The sequence below is a fragment of the Haliotis rufescens genome, unplaced genomic scaffold, assembly GCF_023055435.1.
Source record: "Haliotis rufescens isolate VD_foot unplaced genomic scaffold, xgHalRufe1.0.p SCAF_5, whole genome shotgun sequence".
Lineage (NCBI taxonomy): Eukaryota > Metazoa > Mollusca > Gastropoda > Lepetellida > Haliotidae > Haliotis > Haliotis rufescens.
The window spans coordinates 45,288,158-45,294,157 of record NW_025964223.1 but is presented as its reverse complement, the minus strand read 5'-3'; positions in this window follow the sequence as shown (position 1 = coordinate 45,294,157).

Genomic DNA, 6,000 nt, shown 5'->3' with positions numbered 1-6,000 from the left:
TTTGACATTGTGGGCAAAATCTTTGGTTTTCTTCTATATTGGTATGACGTCCAGTTTCGATCATAAGTTTATGGCAGCTGCATCGGAATCTTTTTAGGGTTTCTTTATAGATCTTGTTGTTTACTTCCTGAAGGTACATTTCTATTGTTAATACCGATTTGAAAGTTAAATATGTTTTAAGTTTTGATTTTTGAGATAGGTTTTCAGTCCAACGTTGTTGACCACAGTCCACGATACGTTGTTTGAATTGTGAAATGAATATTTGCGGATCTCCAACATCTTGAATTATCCAGGCGTAGCCAAATCCATACTTGAAAAGAATGTTTTTTATATATGTTGCCCATGATATACGGCCAACTTCATCTAATTTGTACATCATTAAATACGTTTGCTTCGGTAGACGATCAGTGTTCATTGAGATTAATTTTGTCCAATATTTAATACATTTACTAATATAATACACATATAATCGTTGTCTTCCAGTTTCACCAAGAACAGCGTCATTGCTTGCATTAATTGGTAGGTAAAGAATCCGTTTGTAATATTTAGTCTGTACCATCTCTATAGTTTCGTAGTATTGGAAACCCCAAACTTCAGAGCCATATGTTAATATTGGTAAAACCATGGATTCGAACATCTTGATTGCAGTAGTGATTGGTAATCCTCCACATAGATAGTTTATTTTATAGATATAATGACATACTTTTTCTGCTTGTTGTGAAAGTGTTGCCGTTGCTTTTGTCCATAGCAATTTAGCAGTCACAAATAGTCCCAAATATTTATAAGATGAAACAGTCTCTATCTTTTCTTCTCTGTAAGTCCAATTTTCATAGTTCCTTAAACGTCCACCATTTCTAAAAACGATTATCTTTGATTTGTTCATATTTAGAGACAGTCCCCATTTTTTACAAAATTCACCTATACATTTGATCTGTTGTTGTAATCTTCCAGTGGTATCGGCAGTGTTGGCAACATCATCGGCGTATAATATAGAACAAATATTTGGTGCTTCTTCTGAGATGAATATTCCACGAGAGTCAGATTGATTTAGTTCGTTGACCAATTCATTTATAAACAGGCAAAAGAGTGTCGGGCTGATCATGCATCCTTGTCGTGTTCCAATAAAACAGTTAAAATATTCAGTTAAACCATTATCAGTTCCCACACAAGCTTTTAGTTTCGAATACATATTTCCTAGAATTTTTAGAACGTTTCCATGGATACCATATTTCATAAGCCGATGCGAAAGCAAGTTATGGTGAACAGTCAAACGCTTTACTGAAGTCAATGAAGAGACAATAAAATCTTCCACCGGTTGATTTTGATAGGTATTTCTGTATCATTCCATACAATGTGAAAATACTGTCGACTGTTTAGCGTCCTTTTCTAAAACCAAACTGGTTTTCATATAATATATTATTGTCATCACACCATAGCTGCAGGCGTTCGTTGATCATTTTTGTGAATATTTTCCCCAAAACGGGTAATAATGAAATGCCTCTATATATAATTATTCACACTGTTCGTATCTCCATCTTTATACATCGGACATATAACTGCTCTGCACCATGATTCCGGATAAACACCTGATTTCATTATCTCGTTAAACAGATGCACACATATAGGAACAATAATATCCAAAGAATTCAGAAATAGTTCAGAAGAGATCCCATCACATCCTGGTGCTTTATTTGATTTCATGTTGATAATGGCTGTCTTCACTTAATCACTTGATATCTCTCTGTTTACGTCTTCAGGCGATCCACGTTCACAAGCCTCACATACATCATTGTCATGCTGTGATATGTCTGATTTTACTAAATCTTCAATAGATGACTTCGAACGGGGAGAATTTAATAGATTCTGGAAATATGAAAACCATCCCCAAGAACTGATACTGTTTGTTTTCCTGCAACATTTTCTTTTCTTGATTTCCTTCCACAGTTTGTTGTTATCACTTTTTATCTTATTAAATCTATCTCTGGGTGAACGCTGAAATTCATCTTGTTTCTGTTTGCATAATTCTTTAAAGGTTCGTCTGTGCTGTTTATATACTTGGTAATCTTCATCTCTATCCGTGTCTCTGAATCTATCCAGTGCAAAATACTTCTCCGACTTCAGTCTATCACACTCTGCGTCCCACCATGCAGGCTGAACCTAGACGTGGTAACAAGGCGATAACGTTTTGATTTCCTGACGAAAAATGTTAACACACATTTTATTTTATGTACTTGCTGATGTCTCATTTTTAGATGTGATTTTGTTGGAAAATATGAGGAGTACTGTTGTGGCTTCTACATGATGTTTTCCGATTGTGTTAAGAGAATACACGATCCTGTTAAATGTTATTGCTATTCAAAAGTGTTTTTTTGTGATTTGACATTAAAAGTCTGTTGTACGACTTTCAGTGATCATGTTTATGAGGTTTGGTGGAACATTGTTTTCATTGGACCCTAATTATTTCATGATGGTTGGGTCTCTTTGTCTCAGCTCCATAGCCGTGACGCTGGGAAAGGGCAGCATTTAATTAATGAGAGTAGGTTATATCATGGAGGATACACTTGAGGGAGAGGGTTCTACTAATTACCGTACCACAGGAAGAGACCTGTAGACGTGAGCGCGGGGTTGTGTGTAAGATGGCCGTTGCATAATGGCCGCCAGGAGTGCTAAACATTGAGCTAAAGCAGTGTTGTTTTCACGGGCCTGTTGAATAAATTTCCAGCGCTGCTGTCCATATATCTTCTACTTGATCCTGGATACATCATTTTGGCATTTTCAACGTACATTAATTGTTTACTAGTTATATCTTTTAGAGTATTTGTCAATTGTGTTGAACGTACAAGCAATAATTGTAATTTGTGGTGAAATATAAATATAAAACGTCTCATTTAAAACATGAAGTAAGTACGATAGTAAATAATAATATTCAAATCGCATTAAAATACAATGATAACAAGATTCATATGTAACCCTAAAGCCTGTGTTCCACATTCATAGCCAGGAGGACAGCTGCTGACTAAACAAAGGGAAGAAGCTTGCCTTTACATATACTGAACCAAATTAAAAACTTCACAATCCTAAAATTTTAACATTTTGACCAGTTATCATTGTGGACCCTTATTGTGTATTTAAACAGTAATGGCCACGTATTGTCTTCAGATAACACCCGTTTTTGTGCAGGTGAATCGATCAAAATCATGTGCACAGCACTATAGTGGCAAAAGTGGTTTTCCACGTGCAACTGGTCACGTGGCCATAATACCGCACGTGTTTTCAGCCATACTTGTTAGCAGTCATTAATAAAAAAAAAAGAAAAAGAAAAGAAAAAAAGTCTTTACGGCCATTTGTCATGCCACGTCTTTCAAATGTGCAACGTGAACGTGCCATCGGCATGTTGAAGACAGGAACGTCCGTAGCTGAAGTCGCAAGGACGATGGGTTGTAGTCGACGGATTGTTTGTGATTTACAGACGCGTCTACAGCAAACGGGTACCACCGCTGATCGCCCTCGGCCAGGTCGACCACGTGTGACGTCACATGCAGAGAATCGATAGATTGTCTTTACGTCACCTCCGTAGCCGATTTTTGACGGCTACATTAACCAGAAATGAACTGTTTAGGGGTAGACTGAGTGCGCAAACTGTTCGAAACCGTCTGAGAACTGTTCACCTTCAAGCACGACGGCCATACTGCGGGCTGATTCTGACTCAATTAAACAGACGTCAACGTCAATTGTGGGCACAGCGACACTTACGATGGACTCAGAGAAATTGGAATCAAGTCGTCTTCAGTGGAGAATCCCGAATTAATCTTCGATTTACTGTTGGTAGGGCGAGGGTGTGGAGGCGACGTCATGAACGTTACGCCCAGTGTTGTGTGCAGGAAGTTGACAGATTTCGAGGCGGAAGTGTCATGGTGTGGGGTGCTTTCTGTACATGTGGCAATGCACGTTCCAGGCTTCTTGTCATCCGTGGCAACATCAACGCTGCTGCTTACCGGGACCATGTACTGGCACCAAAACTTCTGCCTTTTATGGCAAACCCGTGAATATTCCGGGGTAGAATAGGTCTTCAGCAACCCATGTTTGCCGTAAAAGGTGACTATGCTTGTCGTAAAAGGCGACTTACGGGATCGGGTGGTCAGGATCGCTGAATTGGTTGATGCATGCTATCGATCCCAATTGCGTGGATCGATGCTCATGACATTAGTCACTGGATTGTCAGGTCCAGACTCGATTATTTACAGACCGCCGCCATATAGTTGGAATATTGCTGATTGCGGCGTTAAACAACAAACCAACCAACCAACCAACCAACCTTGTATGACAGCACATGTACATGGACCCGGTTTGATCTTCCAACACGACAATGCCAAACCCCACACAGCAATTTTGACAAGGAATTTCCTTCAGAATGCGGGAGTCAACATCATGGACTGGCCGTCAAGGTCTCCCGACCTCAATCTCATCGAACACGTCTGGGATGCTCTTGGCAGAAGTCTGCGCACTCTCCAGAACCAACCACAGAATTTGCAAGATCAGCAGCAACAATGGCGTCGTCTTCCCAATCATGTGTTCACAAGCATCACAAGGTCCTTGCGGAGGCGTTGTGTGGCAGTTGTCAACGCACATGGTGGCCATACACGCTACTGAACTTGTGTGCCATCAGATTCTCGTGCTTGGGACTTATGATTTAAACTGTTGATGTTATTACCGAATACTGTAGGTGCTTGGAACAAATTATGGTTACCACCGTTAATTAAAATCCTTCTATTGACATTACTGATTAAACATTACCTTCTCTGATACATTTGTCCGTTGTATATCATATATGGGATTACTTTTAAAAATGTGAAGTTTTTAATTTGACTCAGTATATATGTAGGGACATCATCTGAATATGACTATATATGCAAATGTTACGATACTGTATCTATCTTCGCGAATTATTAAATAATGGGCATAAAGCTTACGGAGACGAAGGCTATAGATACAATACCACATTTGATTTTTTAGATGATAAAGTACATTTGATAATAAATTCAGTTATTGATATCTAAAAACCGATTTGCCATATTGATAAACATTTCATGATAAAACAAAATCAAATGTGTGATATAAATTCATTCTTTAGTATCCATATATGAATTATTGATATCACATAACGAATAAATAGTAAAAATGCGCCCTATATATTGTTCTTTGTTGACTGTATTAAGTTACGCATGTGCATCACGGCTATAGTGTTAATTGCTAGTCTGTTTTTCTGCACCATCATTTCTTTCATCTTATGAAAAACTGTTTAAAAAATGGCAACTTATAATTAACCAAGGTAATAATACTTACCCGACCTGCGTTTATTTATCTCTCTGTCATTATTATCGTTAACATGTGTCTACTTTTAAGTGTATATACTTATGCCATACATCGTACTGGTTAAGGAATGACACATCATCGTGAGATATATGTACTCCATACACATGAGCACAACGGTACTTTGATTCTATAGCACAGAAATTGTTTCCCCGAGTTACTGTGTAAAGGTTCACCCCTTGTATTCAGGCGTCTCATTCAGACAAATAAGTCATGATCAGGTGTGACAGTTATCACAATAAAAATATTTTATACCTGGCGACTGACACTCTTGAATGGTCAGTGATTAAGACAAGAGATCAATACACACGCTTCCTATTCAGCATGTACGTATGATTACATGGCTGTGTGTATGCATGGTATGTATGGTTGTATGTATGATTAAATGTATGTAAATTATGTATGAATGTAAATGTATGTAAGCCTAGATTAAAAAATAAATGCTTTGGTCGTTTGAAGCCAGAAGGCAGAGGTATTCCCGGGAAAGAAGCCAACTCTCGGAGTTGGTCACTAGAGCTGAAACTTCTCTCAATCTTTTGAATAAGGCGAATGGACCAGAGTAAGCTTAGGGATTATCGGCTGTTGTGTGAAAACAATACTTCAGAAAGAACGACGTCCTGTCCCAATGAA